Below are 24,946 nucleotides of genomic sequence, written 5' to 3'. Positions count from 1 at the left end.
AGGTTGTTCCAGTGGTTGATTGTTCTCACTGTAAAAAACTTATATCGAGATAAAACCCCTCCTGGTGCAACTTGTACTCATTGCCTTTTGTCCTTCCCATGTGACTCCTCATAAAGAGAGAGCCTCTTTGTGGCTGACCGTTAAGTACTGGAATACTGTGATGAGGTCCTCCTGAGCCTTCTCTTCTCCAGGGTGAGGAGAGGCAATGGCTGAATGAAATTCCCCTCCAAAGTTTCATGAACAGTGGCACTGGGAGAGAGGAGAGCAAGATGGCTTGCAGAAAGGTGAAGGACAGAAACCAAAACTCTAGCCAGTTCCTCTTCTGTTCTTGGAGGATTTTGAGAGGAACTGGGCACAGAATACCACTGCTGACCTGTGGTTTGTCCAGGACACAGCTAATAGACAAATGACATGGAGCACTGGCTGGCTCCTGTCCCCCTACGTGGGGGCAGTAAGCAGGATCCTGAACAAGGTGCTCACAGCTAGGCAGGGCTGCCTGCCTTCCTTTGCTCCCTGCCTGCCTTCAGTCTCTGAGAACACCCAGGCTGCTGGCAGCACAGCAAGGAGGCTGGCGAGTATCCTTGCATTAGTCTTTATTAAAGGCTGTTAGCATTGTGTGCTGTGACATGTACCTGGTATTTCTGGTTTTTGCCTGGGTTGCATGTTATCATCTTGGATGGATGTGAGCCAGTTTCCAAATCCTGCCCTTCCTCTTTCCTTCCTGCTTGTTCGAAATCCATCTGTATTCAGCAAGTATAAAAGCACTGGCCTACAGAGCCCATGACAGCCAGCTGCAGTCTCCTAGCCCCTTTCTTTCCTGTTTCCCTCATTCATTTTTCAACACTTTTTCTGATGCTCAAAATGGGAACTGTGCTTCTCAGTGCAGAAACTTTCTGCCCCTGCCATCCATCACACAAGGAGTTCATGTGCCAGTTAGTGCAGGTTAGGAAAAGAATGACTTGTACCATAAAAGTGTGCAGTGAGAGTCAGCTAGTCCATAATTCAGTTTTCAAGTCTATAATAACTTTTGCTCAAACAAATAATTAATTCACCATTTCAGTTTGTTATGAGCAGTAATCTCAGTGAGGCACTATTCAGCAGCATAAATCCTAGGAAGTCCTTATTTATAAGCATAAATCTTACTACAGCATCTTCTGATCAGTAAAATGGGTCTTTTGCTGTCTGGTCCAATGTCCTCAATGTCACAGCTGCCTGGGGAAGGGCAAACAAAAACATTAGACTGCCAATGTGAATACTCACCTTCCGTCCTCATACAGCAAACTGTCCCCAAATTGCTGTTCATTGATACCTTCACCCCATGGCCCCCTTCTCACAACAGGTCCCTGTACCAAGGAGTCACAGAGGAGTCAACTGTACAGAGGAATCCGGATTGCCCTGTGCTGTAAACATAAGGCTGGCTTCCATCTTCTGGGTGCTGGAGGAGCTGGAGAGGAGCTATAAACTCCTAGAATCTGTGCTCTGAAAGTCAGTAGGGGAAGAAGAGGAAAAGATATCTATGATGTGCAGAAGTTTCCAAAAGTGGTGGCAGGCTCTGTACCTGGCATTGCAGATTTGTGGGTGAAAAAATACATACTTTTTGTGATGGAAAACTGAATAATAAACAGCACCTGTAGTTTCCTTGCCCTTTGGCTATCATAGGTGAAAGGTCCAGACTCTCAGGACACCACCGTTTACAATTTCCCAGCATTTGGCAAAGCTGAGTATGAACAAGTTGCAACCTGGGAATCTCTGGAAGTTGAGGGAGGCATGAAAATTTTTTTCTCTGCGAATTTTTTCCAGAGAAGTAAATAGGGCAGTAAGGGGACATTCCCTTCATTGTCGTGATACAGGTGAATAAAGTTATACTGGGACCAAGAGTCTAGAAACAAAGGGATGTGCTATGATGGAGTGTTACCTTTCTGTATGAATTAAAAGTAGATAGCAAAGAGCTATCTACAAGTGAACCTGTGAAACCTCATGAACCTTTGTCAAGCAACAACTCTTTTGTAGTTCATGTGTTTTTTATGCATTTGTATTGTTAAAAAATGAGTCTTATTTGGAAGTGTCTTAATTTTGAAAGCTTTTTAATTTTCCCCTTTACGTACTGTTCTCGCACTATATAAAGGCATCATTTGCTGCTTTTAGAAAGTACTGTAAGCTGTAAGACTTGCATAACAAATGCTACATTAAGATAATCAACCTCTTCAGACCAGTAGGTCACGGCACTGAAACTGCCTGTTCATGAAAGCACAAGTTCCTCAGCTTTAGAAACCCATGAAAGCATGCAAATCACTCAAAACAAACCCACAGAGAAATAACCTCCCCTTCCCCACTGCTGCCCTGCTGTGGGAAAGACCTTTTGCTATCCCTGATTTCCCCCCAGAGAGAAATCACATCCACCATGCAATACAAAATTAATAAAGGTATATACAGCATGTTGAGCAAATACTGACATATCCCCAATGATGAATTTACATCCCCCCCATTCCATTTAAAATTAATAAAGGAAGACAGAGCACACAAAACTGACATGGGAAAGTATAAACCCCCCCCACAGAGCCCACCAAGGCTTGGCACTGAGACGGAGCTGCCACGCTGGAGTAAGCAGCTCTAAGCATTAGGCAAAGCACACGTTGGAAATGCCGGTTCTCTTTCTTGGGCAGGTTCAGGAGGGCTCCCTGGCAGTGTGACCGGTGGATTTGTCACTTGGGAGTGGGCATCGTCTGGGGTATTCATTGTGTTCACACTGCTACTGCACCATTCCCTTCTTCCTGCAGGTGACATGCAGGATAAAAGATGCTGTCGTCGGCATGCACTTATGGGACTGTAAAAATGTTCTGTGATCTGAATAGCCAGCCAAAGGCGTCATCGGCCATGGTGATGGACCAGGGACTGCTGAAGCAAGGAAATGCAGATACTATGAATGTCCGTGGCATTAGTCCCCTTCAGCAAATAGCCCTATTTTACTATAGAAAAGAGATGAGAGTCCCCAGATATTGCCTTGGGTAAATCTACCTGAATGGTAACCCAGTTCTTGGGTACCTCTTTATGAACTGGGAGGCCTGGCATGGAGATCAAATACCAGGAAGATGGGCTTTAGCATTTGTCCTACAGCAATTAAGCATAATCCTTTATACTCAAAGCAATCAATAACCTCTTCTTGATCGCACATACTATATCTGTACCCTTCAGAGCCATGCAGACCTCCTCCACAAGTGCCAGCCATTGATCTGGCTGCAGAAACTTCCCACAACTGATGGGGAGCAGTTGGAAACTGTCAGTTTTCAAAATGGTTATGGCTGCACATTTCTGAAGAGATAAGAGTTGTCTTGTATTGCATGCTGGCTTCAGGTTAAGCTTTTCTTTATTGCTCTGATGTTCTGCAGACACCACTGGTTACCCCCAGGTTTGCAGCGCCAGCTTCTCCCACCAGTTAATGTGTATTTTATGAGCCCAGAGATGATGCTGTGGAGAGTGGAGCTGTGCCAAGAAGAGTTGTTCCTGCTTGTCTTCATCCTTGTCTTTTTTTTCTGTACTTGCAGCAGCTGAAGGGGGGGAATGCTGTAGATGTGGCAAGAAAAAGCAGTCCAAACTGCTGTGTAGGATGATGGCTGGTGTGCAAATTTACAGCTGCCTGGGAGCAATGTGTCAACTGTGTGTCTTAGGCTCCTCATGTACCAGCTCTTCACATTTCTTCTAAGAGAAACTGCACCAGTCTGTGGTGGTCTGTTAGAGGTCTGCAAATGGTCCTGGCTACCCCAAAAGTGACATCTATCTGGGGACTGGCTTGCAAAGAATCTGGAGATTTTTCAAGTTTGATCCCCCAGGTGGAATCAAATCAGTCACTAGGCATCCCCTTGTGCCCTGTGGGACAGACCCACAGCCTCCTCCATCTGGCAGCACCTCAGTGGGCCCTGGGTATATGGCCAAGCTGGTAAGTCAAGAATTTCGGAAGCATATTTTGTAAGCAATGCCTTATAGCTAACTGTTTGTTTGGATGAGGCAACTGTGTGGTAGGTAGGATAAAGCTGTTGCAACAAAACATCTTCCTTCTAAGAAAATCCCTTCCTGTAGGCGAGTCTTTAGTCATCTTTGTAACCTTTGTCATCCTCTCCTCCCTGGGGAGTCTTCTCTGTGACCTTTGCTATTCTACCAAGCCATCTCATAAATTATTATTCTTTTAAATGGCACTTAGGCTGTCGTAGTGGCTGCTAGCCTTGAAGATCTGCAGTCTACCCTGTAATTTTGAGAGGGGAAGAAAAATGGTTAAGTGACAGAAGAAATATTGTGCTTCACGATAAAACTACTTTTGTGTTTCGTTTTCTGCTCAAGTCATTCATATCCCTGTCACTAACCTCATTCAGGTCAAGGGCTTGAGGCAGAGAACAGGCATAATATTTTTGTCAGGCTGATGCATCTGAATATTACAAACATCTGTAATTTTGAAATTGAAATGAGCATTGTGTTAAATCCTCAGGCAAATAATATTAAGGTGTAATAGATTACTGAAGTTTGCATTTCTTTTGGCAATTCGGACCAAGGCTCTTTTGGCTGGTTATTTCCAGACATTAATGAACCCGCTTACACAAAGGAAGCTGCTCCTTATGGCTGCAGATTGGATCCTGAATTCTGTGAACTTCACAGAAAATTCTGTGGGGCAAGTAGTTGAAATAATAAAGAAAAAATTAATCAGGCACACATTAAATGTGAAGCATGGAAGAAAACATCTGCAGCACTCAGTGGATGTCTGGGTAACATACTTGCAGTGCTGTTTTGCCAGCTTACATCTGGAGTGGTTCATCAGAAGAGAACAGATGCTAGTGTGAAATAGGTCATCATAGCAGCAGGGCATCAGAACAGAGACATTTCTTTTTTTCTTGCAGTAACAGCTATTCCTTTTTATTCACACCAATTATGAAAATGTTAGCCAAGTCTGAAATGTGAATGCATGTATTGTGACAAGCCAATACTCTTTAAAGGGCATCAAGGTAAAAACTAACCTAATGAGGAGGCTTCAGAGAAGCAGTCCTTTTGCAGTACACACTAAGTATCCTTTAACAGATATAGTGACTATTTTTTTGTTAAGATTATGATTTTTTTCTCCCCCCCCCCCCCTTTTTTTTTTTTTTTTTTTTTTTTTGGTATTTTAGTAGAGATGTTACTAAATGCCTTCTTGGTGGCAAATGCCCAGAAGCAGAGATGCTAATTCATGGGAGTTTCATCAGTCATTTCAAAGGAGAGGTCACATAGATAAGAAAAATGAACAGTACGCAGTATGTGAAGCAGTGACATTCAATGAGTCCTTGTCACTAGCAGCCATTAGCATGCAAGCCTGCTGTTATGTTTCAGTGCTTTATGTGCTTTTCTTGACCAGGCAGGGAGCCTTCGGAGCACTGTAGCAGTTAATACCATACAAGTTATTGTTTCTTTCTTGAATGCCTTACATTTTTAGTACCATTTAGATGCTTCTCTGTCCCCTTGTGCATCTAAAATTTTAAAGAGAATCAAAGAATGCATAATTTATATCTGTCCCAGAGGTAATGGAGTGACTCAATGATATCTGTGAAGGGGATGATTTTAAATTTCATGTCTTATGCAAGAGGTGATTTTTATATGAAAACTGCAAAAATTGGCCTCAGGGATACCCAGATAATTATCCTTACAACAACGGGTGTGGATTCCAGGGGGATTATAGCAGAAAGCTTTAGTGTCTTGTGTATCATCATCCCTTGTGTATCATGGTTGTCATAATCTGAAACAGCAGCTGATAGATCTCAGGGAATATAACTTCTATTTTGACGTGGAATAGCACATGCAGGAGGTGTGAAAAGACAGGTTTGCTTTGACTCTGTTGAAGAATTCATGCAAGATGTGAGGCATTTGTTTACTGCTGATATTTTTTTCTTCAGTTAAAGGAAAAAACAATTGTTTACTGATGTTGGGCAGAACCCATCAGTACATGCTTTGTCACACAGCACAGTTCCACAGGACTATTTCTGGTTTCATTTACCAAAAGCCTAGAAGTGCCATGGCTAGAAATAAATGTCTGCTTCTTTGATATGCTATATGTTTGAAAATGCACTTTAAGGTCTGTATTACAGACAGTTCAAAGGGAATATAAATCGGTGCAGTATTGTCTCTTTTTTCTTTTCTCTCCAATCCAGTCCCACATACTCATTGGATTTTTATTGACTATTTTCAATAACATGTCTTTAAAAACAGCTTACCATTTTGTATTTTATTTAACTTGGACTTTGTTATATTTAAATAATTGTTATGATCTTGCTGCTTCTGTAGTTCAAAACGTTTAACATCCTCTAAACCAATTCTACACTGACTTTTAGCATTGTGTATCCAAGGAGACAGCTGATCTTACTTGCTTTTCCTTTGGAAACTCTCTGGTTTTAACTTTCTTTCTACTTCTTGCAGGATTGGCCATGAGAATTTGTAACGTTCCTTTGGAAATACCATGATGGGGCCATTGAGAAGTTACCTTCCTTTGTACAGGTCTGTAAACTCTATTGCATTCTGACTATTTCAGCATGTAGACTCCTGTGCTGACTTGTTATCTTTTTTATCTTGAATGTGTGCAAACGAAATTAAAATCTAATTTTATTCTGGAACAAGTGTTGTGAAAAATGATTTTTGTTTCTTGCAAAATGTTTAGGACATAACTGTTCTGTTACCATTGTCTAAATGTAGAGTAACTCATTCGTCTCTCCTTTGAAGAGAATTACTGCAGTTTATAGAGTTGAACTGCAGAAAGGAATTGGGCCTGTAAGTCATTTTCACCTTACGACTATGTCTTTCAGTATGTGTTGAAACTGCATTACCCTAAAAGGCCCTGCAATCGATTGCTCCCACCCAGGTTGCTAATATGTGAGCAGCTGTCCCACAGCTATAGCTGTGGATGTTTCGAGAAGCACACTTAGCAAAAGGTCAGCAGAATTACTGGGGTTTTTGGGTCAGGAGGAGCTCAGGTTCATGGAAAGTTTAAGAAAATTAAAAATAAAAAAAGTTGATATTTAAGAGACTCTAAAAAGAGCAGAATAATAATGGCTTGACTCCTGTAGTGTCAGCATGGCAAGGAGTGGTGAGGAGCCTGTAGCTAATGCTGTGTCCTTGTCAGCCAGAACGATGGTGTTACAAGCACTGTGGCCTGCGATCGCAATGATTTAGAGGGTAGAAAACACTCCCCTGCATTTCAATATGTTTTTCTATGCAGCTATATAACAGAGAAAAAATTGATTTCTTACTGTTTTCAAAGGTAGTACTGAACAGCATTTTTCTAGAAATCTGCTCAGAAAAACCAGTGGGAATCAACTTTTCCATCTGAGTGGTCATACCCTGCTATCAGATGACACTTGGTGTCTGTGGGAGTTGTATCTGGCCCTAAATAATAATTCTCAAAAATGTTCATTTTTGGAATATGCTCTATTTCATTTGTTTGGTTTACCCGACGGCACTTTGGGTATTGTTGCTTTCCTTGTTGCCTCTGTAGTCACTTACTATTCCATTAAGTCTGTAGGAATTCTGAAGGGAAAGTGGCTTGTAAACCTTAAACAAAACCAATACCAGGTGGATTTAGGGGATGAGAGGTATCCAAAACAACTTTTAATTTGTTCTTGGAAACTGTTATGATTTGGTAATACCTTTTAAAGCCAACACAGTTCCAAAATGCTTTAGAAACTCTTTGAACCTAAATGTAAACCTCACACAAGGCTACAGCTTCTGTAATGAGCAAAACCCCTAGATCAGACTGGTTGAGATACTGCAGATACAGATCTGATCGTGATGCCTCAGGCCTGCGTTGAGTGAAAGCTCTGTGTTTAAAAATAAGTAGCTTTTCGGAGTAATTGCACAACCGCTGAATGATCTGTGTCATGCTGAAGCTTTGACTGCACTGTTTCTTTCTTTAATGATGATATCCCTTAGGGCAAAATTTGTGTTTTTCCATGGCGTGGGGAGAAAGAAGTGCAAACGCTGAAAGACATTTAGGATAAAGGGAGAAAACTTGTTGCACATATTGGCATTTGGGTTGTAAATCCTTTACTAGAAGCAGCTTTATAAAATCTTCCTTTCCAGACCTGTCTATGAACGTTGAATCACAGCTCACCAAAGACTTCTAAGAGCTACTGCTAATTTGCCGAACCAAAGTGTGGTTGGGCCTGTTTCCTAATGAATTCGATACAAATGCAGTCAACAGCTGCTACGCAGAGAAAGCTTAGGCAAGTCATTTGTCTAAAACATGTTTTAAAAGTTTCCTTGTTCACAAGTCTAATTCCTGAAGAATAACAGCTTTGTGATATACATACAAATTAGTATTGTGTCATTTAAAAAGAGTATAAATATGATATTAATTTGATATATGTACATATTAGATATATGTATACTAAGTGGCATAAAGTTTGGGTATGGCTGTGCTGCACCTTCATTATAATGCAGAAGCAAAGGAAAACCAATTAAATTAAAAGGCAAGAACATTTCTACTGAAAAGGAGATAGAAGGTGTAATTTCCCCTTGGAAAGTATTGCCCCAGGGTATTATCAAAAGGTATTGCATTGAACCTTTGCAAGAAATAGATATTTACATCAATAAGAATGCCATCACAGTTATATTTTTCGTATTACACAGTTATAAAGCAATTACACAGCAGTTGCCTGACTGAATGCTGAACTGCCCGATCCTCAGCCTGGGATTTGGGTGAAGCTTCTGCAGCTGTGTAGGTATCTCTTGTACCATTTCTCTGTGGCATCTGGTATTGACATTGAAGGAAAACAGGATACGGCTCTAGCCAAATAATTAGTTTAATCCAGGTCAGCTTTTGCTATTTGTCCTATGTCTTTCACTGCAAATTTCATGGGGTTTTTTTCCTCACCAGTATCTCCTCTTGCACAGTTCTTGTTTTCTTAATCTCTCTTTTATTTCCTGCCTACGATCCCTCACACATTCTCCAGAGAAGCCTCCTTTTCCCTGACATCTTTGTTACTTGTTCTTGCTGTGTGGAGTTTTATTCATTTATTGCTGGAGTTTCTTAAATTTTTCTATTGGGGATCACTAAATGATGCATCTCTCCAAACGCTTCTTGGGTTTTCCTCAAACCTTTGCCCTTGGCACCCCCTGGTGAAACAACTGCCTTGGTATTAGAGGGGGAGCAGAGAAAAACAAAGGCAGTGAAAACTTCATGGCTGCCGCAGGGATGGGAAGCCTCTGTCTTCTGAGGCAGGGCTCCTCTTCCCTGTCCTCCTGTTACAGCCCCCTGGGCACATGGTTGGTCGGGGCTGGCTCCTAGGCAGGGTTTGGTGGAGGGAGTGCTACTCCATTGTCTTGCTGCTTCTTCAGTAATAAAGCCACAACTGGCAAAATACCAATCTGTCAAAAGTCATGTGAGGGGAGGGAGAAAGGAGGGGAGAAGCCTAGGGAGAGCACTTTTCTACATAAGCATGTAATCATGGCAACCGTACCTTTGATCTCTGGAGCGGCACACGTGGACTTGGAGGGCCCTGCTGCCACTGTATTAGATACACCTGCCTGCCTTAAATCCGTGCTGTCAGAGGCGCCAAACCCTCGATGCCACTGGGCTTTGCTCACGGCTCAGCTGTCCTGACAGAGGCTGTGAGGGTGATGAAGTGGCTGCTCGCACGCGATGGATGGAGGTCTGCAGAGAGGAAGCAGGGGAAGCTGATGCACAAACCAGAACTGTGGATGAGCAGGTTATCTTTGTGCACCTTATATGCAAATTATCTGGCCATGAAAAGGCATAAAAGAAAAGGGATGGTACTACCTGGAAATGTGCCATGTGTGCATTTGATGCATATATTTGAATTATTGAACAGATGGAAACCAAATAGCTTGGTAGCTGGAGAAAATCTATAAGCTAGATGCTCAAAGGAAATGTGGCAGAATAAAATGGGAAGGTGGGGAAAGTAAAACTCACAAAGCTGCCATGGAGGGACAGTTGCATTTTGTTACAACAGAAATTAGAACAAGACTGTGAGTTTGTAAAGACTATTGTGTCCACATCATGAGTTGTATATACAAGCTAATATAAACACATATGTGCAATTTTATTTTTGAATGATGGTTCAGAGGGTTTGTGACCATCCAATTCTTTTTTTATTGCCCACAGCAAGACAAGGACCAAGTGATTATTAGGAAAAATAAAATGACAATTTGGTCACCTCAGTAAGAACTGTGGCCAGGGCAGGTTTCTGCAAGAGACTGAAATTAATATGGATGCAGGGAAAACAAGCCAACCAACCCAGGCAGCAGATTGGCCTTCTATTGGCTTTTATGTTTTGAGTAGTTTCCAAGGAATTTCTAGGAATGATGGTGAGTGCTTCCTCTGCTGGAGGAACAGCCCAGAGGCATCCTTAAATACCTCCCTGCTATTTAATCATAGCTACTTCCCAGAAGAATGAGAAAACAGTTCAGAGACTCCTGCAAACTATACAAAGTGTTCATAGACTCAGATCAGGAGTAAGGCTCACACTGGTGCCCATCATCTTCTGTTTCAGAGTGGCAATTAGATGATGATCTTTGCTGATCTTAACTCCTAGGACATTACATAAAAAGAAGGAAGATCTTTAGTGTCAACAGTCAACAACACCTTAGCGACACCAAAGATAATTCGGTTCATTTGCCTGCATTACCAACAAGAACAAAGATGTCTAGATAATCTGAGAGAGATGTTTATTTAATCATCCAGTGAGGAAGATTTCAGTGCCACCCTGTGTCATCTCTTCCAGAGCTACACAACACTTACGGGGTATTTCTAAAATCCAAGTTATGTTTTATTTGCTCCATAGGAAGCCATTTGGTGTCTTAGTTACAGTGAAGATAGAGAATAGTTGAATATAACTTTCTTTATGGAAATCTGTCAGATACTAGAAGGAAGAATGACTTTACATTGTAGTTGATTTCATTTGTTTATCTGTTTTTCAGAATAAACATTTGCAGATCCTACAGGTGCCATTCCAAACCCTTTTTTTGTCTTCCTCCCATGTACCTGCATCCCTCCGTGGATTGTTAACTTCTTGACTCAATTGCCAGCATTAAGAAGCTGAATAGAGTCAATACAACTTTCAGATGGATAAAAATGATGTAAAATAAGTCCAGAATTTAGAAGCTTGATAATTAATTATGGGGTTATACCCTCAAATAAATTACTCCAATCTGTATCATATCTCAGCTTTGTCTAGGTGGAATCATTGCTAGTGTCTTCTCTCTCTTCTATACTTTAAACTCTTCTCAGTATGATACTAGGTAATGAATAACGTTGTTGGAGAGATAATAAGTGTGCAACTGATAGCTCTCAGCATATGGATAATGATGCATCTTGCCCCTTTTCATTGCCCACATTCTGGCTGCACAGAGATATCTGATCAATAGATGAGGTGAAATGGTGGCTGTAGCACATTTCAGAAACAATAATTGTCCATTCAGGTCCCTTTAAAAGAAAGATAGCAAAGAACTGCTAAGTTTTCTATCACTAAGGCCCTCAGAAGAATCAATCACACGTCATGAATAATAATAATAGAAAAGGGAGGACAGCTGCTCAGCTGAACATCATCAGTATTGGCACCTTCCAGGAGGAGGAATCAGTAATCCCCTTGACCAAAGCAGGTGTCACAACAAGGTAAAAGTTGTAAGCTACAGCTACAGTGAGAGTCTGCTGCCATAGACAAATATGAATTGATTTCACTTCTGAAAGGCAGTTAAAACATCATCTCCAGTTGAGAGAAGGAGAAATCCACTGTCACTGTCCAAGTCTCCAGAAACAGCAGTGAAACTTGCAGAGATTGTTACTTAAAAAAAAAGAGGAGTGTTCAATGGCCAAGTGCCAACCAAAATGAACAGTTACCAAAAAATCCTTTATTTTTTCCAGCACAGTCCGGCACAATGTTGGCAGGTTTATGTCTCCTGCTTTTTAGCTAAAATATGCAGAAAATTTACCAGTTCAAATAGTAAACGTTAAAGGATTTTTTTTGGATTTGTGTACATGAGAGAAAATCATAGAATCATTTAGGTTGGAAAGGACCTTTAAGATCATCAAGTCCAACCATTAACCTAACACTGCCAAGTCCACCACTAAACCAAGTGCCACACCTACACGTCTTTTAAATACCTCCAGGGATGGTGGCTCCACCATGTCCCTGGGCAGCCTGTTCCAATGCTTGATAACCCTTCGGTGAAGAAATTTTTCCTAATACCCAGTCTAAACCTCCCCTGGTGCAACTTGAGGTCATTTGCTCTTGTCCTATCGCTTGTTACTTGGGAGAGAAAACTGACACCTCGCTTCAACCTCCTTTCAGGTTGTTGTGGAGAGCGAAAAGGTCTCCCCTCAGCCTCCTTTTCTCCAGCCCAAACAACCCCAGTTCCCCCAGCCACTCCTCATAAGACTTGTGCTCTAGACCCTTCACCAGCTTCTTTGCCCTTCTTTGGACACGCTCCAGCACCTCAATGTCTTTCTTGTAGTGAGGGGCCCAAAACTGAACACAGTATTTGAGGTGCGGCCTCACCAGTGCTGAGTACAGGGGGACAATCACTTTTCTAGTCCTGCTGGCCACACTATTTCTAAATGATGGTGAATTTGATCCTACAATGAATAAATATATTTGCAGTGCTATCACCATCAGAAGCTGCCTGTGAGGATAATTCAGCTCCTTGTTGCCAACCTTGTAAAAACTCTTTGACACCAGCTTAATTCAGTAGCAACCTTTGTTCATCTTCAAAACTCAAAACCAAGCAAATTTCAATGAATATCATAAGTAATAGTAAGGCAAAACCTTGATTTTGATAAAGTTTCAGCCTTCTTTCTAGGCTGCAGTGTAGCACATATAGCACTTCGGGATTGAGAGTCCTATAATATACTGCTCCAGAATGACTCAGATTTCTGGAGTCAATTATGATTTCAGAAAAGGGAAAGTATAGAGAAATTGATTATTAGATGCCACAAGTGAAAAGGCAAAAAGCAAAACTTAAAGGAAACCACATCAACATTAATATGAGTTGGCTGACTCTATAGAAGAAATGATCCCATAATGGCTGTAGGCAACTGTTCAGGAAATAATGTGTTCCTACTTAATGTCATTGATCCCACATTTTGGGGGAGGGGGCAGGAAAAGACCACTGAATATTGTGTTCAAGAGGCTTTATAAGAATCAGAGGAAAGCTTGACAAGGCAGTTTGCTCAAACAGCAAAAAGGAAGGTAGAAACATGAACAAGTATCTTGGGTCAAGTTACTCTTTAACTTTGAGCTTTCAGAACACTATTAAAAATTAACCAAGGAAAGGGTAATACATACTTTTGCCCAAAATATCCTAGAACTCAAAAAATTATTCTCCAGCTAACTAGCCACAGTTTTTTTTTCCTAGAATACTAGAAAATTAGCAGGTAGCTTGAGGGCCCTGTATCTGCGTCAACTGTACTGACGCTCTTCCCATCAGAGCTGTGTCTGACCTGTTTCTGAGGGCCTCCACTGATGGAGATTCTCTGGACAATTCATTCCAAGGACTAATTTTCCTTACCATTAGAAAATTGCTTTTTTTATTTTCTTAACCTGCAAGTTACTTCTGCCCTACCTGCAATGGACAAGAATGGGTTATTCCCTTTTTCCTTGCAACCGTCTTCAATATTTAAAGGGTCTATTGTCATGTTTCCCCCAATTTGTCTTCTTTAGATTAAACAACAACTTATTCCTTCAATTTTTTGTCATGTTTTGTAGACTACACACTGTCAATTGGTCACATCCTCCTTACAATGTGGCATCCAACACTGCACCTAAGGTTATGGTTGAAGTCTTTCCAAAGTGAAGTAATGAAGGAGCATTCACTCATGTGTCTTGTAGATAACATTCTCCTTTATATTTCCAATCTGACATTTATACATATGTGACAGTGACTATGTTGAAGCTTGTGAGCCACTGGGTAACTTCAGATCATTCCTGGCAAGACTAAACCTATTTGGTTATTTCCTGTTGAGTGTTTGCTGAGTTGACTGTTTCTGACCTCACCTCTCAAAGATAATTGCTAGCAGCTCTAAGATTCACTCAGCCAGTTATCTACATATTCTGGGTGAAATTCATAAGGCCCAACCAGTTCGAAAAATTTTAACTTATCTCAGTTCTCTCTAATCTACTTTTTACTATGATGACCTGAGTTTCTACTCCCTTGTCTTTAGTGTTAACTGTTGTGGCTTTCTAATCGCAGATGATCCTTCAAACAGCTTTTTCTCCCATTGGGTAGCAAACCAACTCTTTCTCGCTATTGCTAATAGCAGGATTCTTACTATTGCACGTAGCGGTTTTCTACTTTTACATCCCCCTACCAAAAGTATATTGCAACGTTACACAGACTAGAGAAAGGGCTTTGAAAGACAGCATACAATTTTCATAATATGGGACTCCACAGAGGCACTAGACTTACAAGTGCAATTGAAGACAGTTATGGCAGTACTTGACAGGTAGCACACAGATGTCCCTATTCTTACAGTCTCAGTGGAAACCTGGCTAGATCTAATTAATAACAAGGAACCAGCACCAAAGAGGGTAAAGAAAAATGTTCCAGAGGGACCAAGGATTGTGAAAGCAAATGTCATATGTTAAATCCAGGAGAAGGCTGAGTCTGAAATATGGCACTGTGTTCATAAAATTGACTGACATCATGTGTTTTACTTAGAGGAGACTTATTTTCTCCATAAGGCTGTTCTTTCAATGTTGAATGCCACCAATTCACTTATGTAGTTAACCACAGTGTTCTGTGTTTCTTTCACTCCATGAAAACATCCCAAGTGTTCTTATTCTTCTCTCTTCACACAGCCTTTTTACTGTTTTGAGGCAGCAAAGAAACAAGGGGAGAAGGGAAATGATTACAAAGTAATAGGTTAAAGACATCTCCTGCATCTCCTGCAACGAGCTCTAATACCATTATCAAATATTCCTTCCTTTTTATGTTTTTTTTTGTGGGTTTTTTTTTGGTGTGTGTGATCTGTTCAGCAATGTTTCTGAAATCCTGGCCGAAGTTCTGCAGATCAGTTGCTGTCAGGTTCTCATGCCAATCACACGAGTGAGATCAATCAAAGGCATTACCTGGCCCCAGTGAAGTATAGATACACAGAGATGGTTGTCCTCTTGTTCTGGGACATGGAGCGTTTTGAGCCTCTGATCTTTCTATAATCCCTGCAGGAGCATTCTGCTTTAATGCTAGAGACCTTTGCCTCCAGATTTTATAACGGTCAGTCGCTCAATCCTTCCTTCGTTAATGCATCTTTGATTTTCCCACCTCTGTAGCTCCGTCTGTAGGTTCAAGTAAGTTGAGATTTCTTTTGGGAAGTTAGTTTCTCTCAAGAGCCATACAGCCAGCAGGCAGCTTGCAGTGCCATAGGACAGACTTTCTGAAAAATGTCAGTGTTTGATAGCCAAATGCACCATGCTATTTTAAGGTCTTTAAGTTATAACAAGCTTAAGGTTAGGTGGTGGAGTCCCCATCCCTGGAGATGTTTAAGAGTCGGGTTGACAAAGCTCTGAGGGATATGGTGTAGTTGGGAACTGTTAATGTTGGGTTGATGGTTGGACTGGGTGGTCTTCAAGGTCTTTTCCAACCTAGACAATTCTGTGATCCTGTAAAACCCAACAAGTACGTGTGTGTCCTTTATGACAGCATTTTGTTTGCTTCTTTGAAGACGTTTCACTGCATGTACTGAGCATTCACTGGACTTCTGACAGTCTCACCACTGAATGCATGATGTGCTTAAGACTCTGGAGCCTAAATGAAATGTGGACTCTGCTCTGCAATCCCAGCTCCCCCACCCCCAGGCATATGCTCAGGCTATAGACTTTTTGCCTGGCATTCCCAGTAGAGAGCTGTAACTCAGCAGCCTATGGCCTTGGTCCAGAGTCCATTCCTCACTCCTCTAGTTCTCCTTCTGTACTACCTTCTGAAAAATTTCCCCAAAAGTTTGAAACGCTTGGTTTATACTGCAGTTCACCAGGATGCAGGTGCTCAGTGAGAGTCCACAAACCTGCAGATAAGGGTTTATATCTACACTGCTCTCTACTGGTAAGATAGGAGGTCCCTCTGCCCATTTGCCAAACCAATGAGAAGATGTGTAGCACAGTTAGCATGATGCTGAGTACAAGCTAATTTGCCATGATTGGCAGTGTTGATTAGCTCTAACTGAGTGCAGTTAACTCGGCCTCAGCACTGCTAGTCAGTTTATGTGGGTTCTAGTTGCCTCTGACCCTGAGCAGAAGAATCCTGAATTTGCTTATTGGGGCCCAGCACTCAGGTCATGCAGGCATGTGCTGTGGTAAGCTTTGCCCAACAATTAAAGCACAACAGATCCCTGTAAAGAAATTGCTCTGTGAGCAGTGGAGATGTCTCTTTTAACAGATTAATGTGCCCTGTCCCCAAAAACTCCCACCTTACTTTCCCAGCTGCCCCTCATGTCCCTACGGGTCTGCCCACACCTGCCCATTGGCTTTTCCCAGGCAGAGTTTATGCTGGCTGTTCTGCCTGCCTTCCTCTTTGTAGGCAGCAATTTGTGTGCTGCTTTGCCATATGGCTGCTGGTTTTCATTAAACTTTTAGTATTGAAATTGCCTCTTGTGACTTATCTCCAACTTTTGCACTGGCTTGAAAGTGGGTTCAAATTTGCTACTGCCCCAGCTCTGCCAGTAAAGGTGTAATAGATGGACAGGCAGAAGTTCAGTTAAAAATAACCAGAGAGAATGAAAATCATACCTGCTCTTTGCTCTTAGGCTGCTTTTTTATATTATTTTGATGCTATATGATACAGATCTGATCTTGGAGCAGACTGCCTTCAAGCTCTCATTTCCACACTCATCACCAGAGGTTACCCTCCCTTTGGCTGAGCTTAGTGGCTCGGAAGATTCTTTCCAAACCGGATCTGAGAAATGATTCATGTTAAAAGAACCATATTTTTTAAGTGATGTTTTTTTGTATTTTTTTTAATGACCCATACATAGTTTTGGGCATGGCCAGGCAAATGCTTGAGCTGAGGCAGCTGAGGGGATGTGGTGAAAGGGGGTCAGGAACAAGGCTCTTGTCTACTCACCAACATCTAGGGGTCTATATCCCTCACTGCAGTGCTGTTATCACAGAGGCAAATCCCTGCTACCTAGTCCCCTTATTTCTACATGATTTATCTCCACAGTTTGGTAGCTTATAGGACCCTGTCCCAGAGGGGAAGCTGCCCTATCAGCCCAAAATTGAACAATGAAACAGTGAATGTGTAAACTATTGGAAACATTTTTCTAAAAAATCGGGAATTTTGCATGTTCTTGATGTCATTCTGCATTTGTGGCAGCACAGCTCTCATGGTTGCATGATCTCCCCAGCACTTTGGTGTTCATATTCCTTGGGCAGTATGGGAGATTGCCAAAAGCTTGCCCTTTAGGTCTTTCAAGAGGTGAGGTAAAAACCAAAAGAATTTGATTTCAATAAGATTTAACTGTGCTATGGTCTGTGGCTGAGTCAATTAATTTGGGTATCAATAATATAAGAAAATATCGAAGGACATTTGGGATTGGCTGTAGGAAATGATTAATATAATGAAGAACAGAAGTCCCATTGCCTTCATGCTTGTTTTGTTTTCCTTGGTGGAAAGAGTTGACCAATGTGACTAGAGCATTTTGTACCTGTGATTATTACTAGCTTCTTAGTCAAGGAAATCTGAGTACTTTGGCTGTGTTGTGACACTCTAACTCTTCCCTGCTCACCACTCTAACTGAGACAGATTATAGATTGAACAAAGTTTGAAATGACTCTCGTTTTCAAAGCATGGTTTTGTGAAGAAGCAAAGAGCAGTTACTGCTTTAAGAGAATCTATCACCTTGTCCTCTAGAAGAAAGGCAACAACAATCTTTTCCAATAATGGACCCGTTATCTCCTTCCTGGAATTTATCAGGCAAGAAACATATTGATCCAATTTGCAGGTTGCAGCCTGTAGTTCTCTAAACATGTCCAAACCCCTAGCACATGATGATGGCCAGAACTTACTCTGCATTTAGTTTGCAGACGTGTACCTCCCACTCCCTTCTCCCCTGTGGGCTGCTGTTCTTTTTACAATCCAAGCAACCTGGAGTGGATGAAAAATTCCTCTGTTTCGACTAATTCATTTTAACTCTGTTCTTTAAGAAATTCTCTTACAATGTTTTTCCTCCTTGGTCTCTCACCATCTGTGAATTTGGAGAAAAAAATAGTACATGGAAGTATTTCTATCCAAGCAAAATATGCTTAATTGGAGTTAAAAAAAAATCTAGAAACTTTTTTCTATTTATTATTTATAAATTGTTGTGATTTTTCAATATTCCTTTTGGAGCCAGTATTTTTGTTTCTATAGAAGTGGCACTTCCCTTTTAATCTCTGGGTCTGCTTTTTAAGATTGCTTTTTAAGATAACTGACACCTTATCCTTCTCAGAAGACCCTGTTGTAATGATTCACTGTGCTTTACCTGTCATTATGAAACAAAAATGAATGTGGAATCATTAGTTTTCTGATCGATTTAGAGTGAGAAAGATAAATCTTCCTTGTTTGTTAGAAACCGTTCATAGAGGCTACTATGGCAACAAAATTAATGACAAACAAGGAGGTTGTTAATTAATTGTTCATGCTGACTAGAATAAGAAAATTCTGAATCTTTCCTGAATCCATTTACTACCATCCCAATAGCCCTTGGTTATTTGTTTGAAGAGTTAGTGCATCTTTTTACTGCACTGGAAAAAAAGAAGTTTGTGATAATAGAATTGAAAGGGAGCACGGACTCCATTAGCCTTATCCCTGTGATCCCATTGGACATGATCGCTAAAGTTTGGGTCGTGCTCACAATGATCACCCCTGCTGATGATAATTTGATGAATAAAGCTGATAATGCCTTTAGGCCACTAAGGACATAAACAATTAGGAGTAGTCCCTGCCTCGAGTGGTTTACAGTCTACAAAACTGATACATGCCAAGCAGAAAGTAATGCTTTGGTATGCAGGCAAAAAGGGTATTACCAATGCTTTTTAAAATAGTCCTGGGATGCTAACAGAGATGTTATGCTGATATGTGTTAGTGGGCATGAGATGAGGGGAAGAGTACATTATCTCCCCAGGAAGAGAGGAAGAACACTTGGGAGGCCTATAGGCAGTTAAGTATATAAACTACAGCAGTTTCCTTACTACTGAAGTTGGCATATTATGCTCTGTAAAGTAGGATTGATACATTTTGTACAACAGAAGGATCAGCCATCAAACTGATTCAAGGTGTAACTTATGGAGACAGGTCCGCTTTACTTTTTGGAATAAATTACAGTTTGAGAAAATAAATCTATGAAATCTGAACTAGAGAACCAAAGATACCCACTTTGACTTCCACAATGAAACTCCTTCAACAATTGGCTTTCCTTCACAAAGTCAACAATTGTTATTGTTGACTTTGTGAACTGAATAAATTAGGAAGAAGCTTCCAAGGCTGTGGCAGAGATCAAAAGTAGTGACTAAATAACTGAGAAGCATTTGCTTTTCGATAATAACTCTTCAGTAAAGAGCTAAATACAAACTGTCCAAACAAAGTATAAACCCGAATACTGGTGACAACAGTATACTACATTTTTCCCCTGGTGGGAACTCATATAGTTATTACTCTAGTGGCTCTTTCCCCACCAGGTTTCATCATTTCTCTATTAGATTGAAAGGTAACACTATAAATCAAAAGTGCTGTGAGTTGGTATTCCTGAAAAAGGTAGTGGCGACTGCTCACAAGCTGTGCACTAGTGTACTCCATAACAACGTGTAGGTTTGCAACACCATATGAAGTAATTTGGCATGCCTTATCTTCTTCTCACAGCCATATATCTATAACACAGGGTTACCTACTGTGCGGGACATGTACGTGATTGTGGTCCTTCAATCCTTACTTGGACAGAGTCCAATTAGCCCTACTTAGAGTTTCCTTCTTGGTTGTGTGGCCAAGAGAACTATATGTCTATATGTGATGGCATCTGTATCTAAGAAGTGATGTGCAGTGTCTGCTGAGAAAAGAAATTCCCTTGCTTGAAAGGAGCCATTGGAATATTTCTTCCCTTCCCTCACTCTAATGTTAACAAATCCTAGCTTTTTCTTAGCTGGCTAAGGAGAAGAGGAGGAAAAAGCCTTAGTGCAAATAATAGCAAGGGGATTCTTTTCAGTACAATAATAAAGATACCAAAGGCCATCCTGTTTTCCAGGTGCTCTTCTGTTTCTGCCACCTATGATATCTACACCAAACATGGTGTCATCAGTCAGCTACGGCATTGTGGGTTCATGCATATTTACCAATTTGCAAATTATGCATGTGGAGCTCTTAGCATAGCTGTTTCTTTATCTTTCTGCTTTTCTTCCTTCACTAATGATTCAAAATGCTTACATGCCTAGCATCAGAGGGCTGTATTCTATGCTTGCCGTTTGCCTTTGTACACCAATTAGGTCTTTGTAATTTAAATGATGTTTTATTTGCTTGATTTGGAAGCATCCTTGTTGGTAGAATGAGGTTTTCTTCATCCTGCAACTGTTCTTTGATATAATGATTTATTAAGGTACTAGGAGAAATATTGATCCTGCTAATAGCTTTTGCCTTGCCACAGAATGCCTTACATTTTACTCACTGAAAGGGCCATATTCCTTTTCTCATCATCTGATTGACCATAAATGCTTTGGCCTTTCCCCAGCAATTATCACACTTACCAAAGCAGTGGGTAAAAGTCAAGTATTTATAGACTAATTAGTGAAGTCAACATGTCTAAATGTGTACTTTACATTGTACAAAGCGTTATTGGACAGCGCTTTGAAATTAGGGAGTGGTTCCATACTGTTCAAAAACAAATTAACAAATTCAGAGGAGTTATGTATATATTATCGATTAGGACTGTCTTTCTGGGAATTACTCTGTGGAGTTATGTGCTGGGCTTGTGATTTATTAATGGCATTTATGCTTACATTTCATTGGTATTTTCCACTGTGTTCTTCTTCGTCTATCCTAACCTCCTCTTTCATGAGAAATCTTTCTAATGTTAATGCCTGCAAGGTGGTGGTGAAGGCATTAATTTTGTAACCCATCTGGAGCTGATTCCTTTTATAGTTTTTATTATCCACCTTGGAAAGTGCATTATTCCTATGGTATCCACAAACGCTGAGAGGGGAAAGGGACAGCTGCATGGAAAATACAGGACAAGGCTTCTAAGAAACACAGTTTTGTTCACCAAAATGAAGCCAAGTGGAGATGGAGATAAGCTGATCACCTGCAGACCAGGTCACCAGTGTCTCCAATAGGCTCGTTAAGGTTGTGGACACAACATTACAGAAAACAGTTTCCTCTATTTTATCCTGTCTTCATTTCCCTTACTGTAATTCAGGCACAAAGACTTGGATTGGGGTATGGCAAACCTGAGTCATTTACTTAGTGCTAATTTAAAGGAAAATCTTCTTCATAAGACTGGGGGACTCATTGCTTCAAAGTATTGTTTGGTCAATGTCTTGACTGTCTAGATTCAGATAAGGTTGGAGCATCCATATTCCAGGATTGTAACAGTTAGTGAAAACACATAGTAGATATGTTAATATATGAAAACACATAGATATGTTAATTTTTATGCTTCACAGTTGGAGCTAATTTCTGGCTATTTAGGCATCAGAAAGACTTTGCCTGTGGAGGGAAGATTATCAGAAATTGTTTTTTTTCAGTCCTTTGAAAAATTTCCTCCAGCAAAGACTGTTGAAGACAAGACACAAAACAGGTTTTGCTGCTGTTCAGAAATGTCTCTTGCTTCTGCAGTCACATACCCCTAAAACCCAGGCCAGAAAGCATGGAGTAGGAGAGTATTAATGTTGCCTTGCATTGAGATCTGTATCTCTAATTATGCAAGTATTAGTCTGTTCAAAATTTGGTTTTAGTTAACATTTGGTACTTGTGTTTTATTTTGTTCAGTGGAAGCACTGTTGCTAATGAAGCTGTCACATAGGTGAGATGACTTCCATCACCCACATGTGAGCTAGTCACCCTTCATAGTCAGTGGAGACAAGCAGGCATTTCTAGGACAAGAATCATCTCATCTTTAAATAGACATGCAAAATAAATCAGATTCATCGCACCATAAAAGTGTTTCCCTCTGTTAACAGTGAAGGGAGCTGGGAGTGACTAGCTCAGAAGGAGGTGTCCACAGTTCAGTGAGATGAACCCATGATGATGTGGTACGTGGGATGAATTACCCCTTCTTAAGTCCCCAAAGGAGAAAAGATACTTCTGAGAAAGCCTAGATAGCATGCCTAAATTTGATCCCAATTTTTTAGATTATCTAAATTAGCTGAGGTCTGCCCTATATGTCCTATGTGCCGGGTTACTGCTGGTCTGGATTTGATTTGAGCATAGAAGTTGGGGCTTTCACAGATGTAAATCTGTACAGCTCCACTAATGCCAGCAGAGCTCTGATAACTACATCAGCGCGGGATCTGATCGTCGGAAAGGTAATTCTCTACCTGAATTACAGTAGCAGTCAGCGAATGAGATAAAATCTGCCTTTAAACAGGCCAACGTGATGCATGGGTTTGCCATGTTCTAGCTACAGTAACCTGCTGTAACAGTGATGGGGGACAAGGGAAAGGGGGGTGTCCCTTTGCAGTAACTGCAAATGGATAGGTTGTACCTAGGTCATGGATGTTCCTGGGGGGCTGAGTTTAAATCACGGCAGCCCATATGGAGCAAACAGAAAAGACCCCACCCCGTGACCAGTGTTGTCAATAGATGCCCTTAAGTAGTTTCTCTACGGCAACATATCTTCGTCCCTGAATGTTAATTAATAATTGATCTTGTTATGTATGTAGAGGACTATCTATAATTCAATTCTCTATATTTATGTCTCATAAATGACTCTGCCTTGTCAGATTTTATGGTGAAATAGTAGATCCAAAATTAGCATAATGTAACAACCAAATCACATATATAGCCTTGATCTGCAAACACTTCTGCCCATGAATAATTTTAGTTATTGTAACTGAACTCACCAGGACTCACATATGCTTTTGTGGGATGACAACCAAAATGTTTATTGAATTAATTCATTTCATACACTACATGTGTTCAAATGAAACTAATTTATCTGTCATGTACCTAGGCATTTCTCAGCATATATTATGCAATTAATTTTTTTAAGTGTGGTTCTAGTGAATCAGAGGCCTAGCTAATATTTCCAGTAGATGTTTAGATAAAACTGAATCTGAGTTCATGTTATGAGATAGAATCTTACTTTATATATGTCTATGTGTTAACATATGTTATTTAACACATACTATTATATAGGTAATTATAGATAACTATGCATAGATGGGCATATACAGATAGATATGCTTGCATATATATATGTAAGTGCATGTAAGACTCACTCTCTCCATATTATATATGTGTGTATATGTTGCATATATATATATACACATTCTGTTTGAAAATACAGACTATTGCTTTATTACTAAATATTTGTAAACCCAGGTACACCCACACTAGTCTAACTCAAACCCATCTATCTTCATTTTCAAATAAACAATCTGATTCTATTTATGGAGTTTAAAACAGATCATTCCCCGTGTGGGTACCAGTGTGTTGTGTAACTCTGTGAAAAAGGAAACTCATAAGATTCAGTTTTAATGCTCATCCGGTGTCTCAGTGCGGACAAATGTCATCTGCTTTGTGTCCATGTGTTGTGAAGCTGAAGAAATGTTGCACTTTGTAATGACACTGTGCATATATAGCTTTGCTGAGAAGAGGGAATGAAGGGAAGGTAAAAACCTTGCTGGTAGACTGTAAATTTAAAAAAGAAAATAAAAAGTTATCTGATTTTTTTTATTTAAATGAAATAATAAGGAATATTTAAATGAAACAATAAGGAAATACACTGAGCTTGCTCTGAGGATGTTGCTTAATGATATACAAATAATCACTCCGATTGCAGTGTTCGAAATGAGTGTGGTTTATGATCTAATGCCTAAAGATCATTAACCAACATCTGTTATTTTCTGGAAACAGTGCTGAAAAAAGCCCCAAATATAAACTCCTTCAGTTAAATTGCCCTTTTTATATGCTGTAAGTAATGGGGAGAGAACTGTAGGGAAGTCTGGAGGTGCTGCTCGCATTCAGGTAAAATGAGATTGTTCTCTGTCATTCAGAATTGACCTGGAGAGATTACTTGGTTTCCCTTGTAAAGGAAAATGGTTGTTATGCTTACTTCTTTTATTTTAAAGGGACTCAGGCAGCCATGAAGGCTTTTAGGCAGGACGTAGTACATTTGGCCTGCGGGGCTGGCGGTGCTGGCTTTAATGTGTTGCTCACTGGCCTACTCCCTGATAGTGTGGATCTCAGTTCGGGTGCTCAGCATTCCCACGTGGTGCTGGTTTCTGACAGCCATGCTCACCTGGTTGTGTGCCTCGATTCACAAGGTGTCCTGTTCACACTGGTGAAAAGTACTGCCGGGTGCAAATAAAGCTGTCCAGGGGTGGCCTCTGGGGGCGGAATTCTGGTCTTGAGATGTGCTGGCGTGTGGGTGTCAATCCCCTCACTTACCTGGTTGTGTTATTTGGGTAGTAGCGTAGGAGTTCAGATAAATCAGATGGGTACTGCTGTGCTTATAGACCGAGCTCGTAATACATAAACGCCCTGTCTTCCAATCTCTGCTCATAAGATATCTTTATATTCACGGGCTTTTCCAATGAGCTTGTCAGGCTGCATGTAAGAGGAACGCTTTTTAAGATTGGATCCCTTAAAAAAGATGACTATAGATAAAAGTGCATCAGTGCACATTAGGGATGAAATTTTCAAAGCAAAGACATTCTGTTGAGCTCTGTTCTGCCATTGTTAGCTTATATGTTCCTTCTTTTGTGTGAAACACAGTACAAACATCTCTGCCAGAGCCTTTTATTTT

General features: G+C 40.6%; 1 protein-coding gene across 6 annotated transcripts in view; it reads left to right on the top strand.

The window, feature by feature from the left end:
- Positions 1-24,946, top strand: part of ENOX1 (ecto-NOX disulfide-thiol exchanger 1) — a 383,297-nt gene that overhangs the window by 114,491 nt on the left and 243,860 nt on the right. For all 6 annotated transcript variants that reach the window (XM_074859609.1, XM_074859613.1, XM_074859612.1 and 3 more), the window contains one exon: positions 6,430-6,507. The gene's annotated coding sequence lies outside the window, so the exon portion shown is untranslated. The remainder of the gene's footprint in view (positions 1-6,429; positions 6,508-24,946) is intronic.

The sequence above is a fragment of the Strix uralensis genome, chromosome 2 (genome assembly GCF_047716275.1).
Source record: "Strix uralensis isolate ZFMK-TIS-50842 chromosome 2, bStrUra1, whole genome shotgun sequence".
Taxonomy (NCBI): Eukaryota; Metazoa; Chordata; class Aves; order Strigiformes; family Strigidae; genus Strix; species Strix uralensis.
This window is presented reverse-complemented; position numbering and strand designations above follow the sequence as displayed.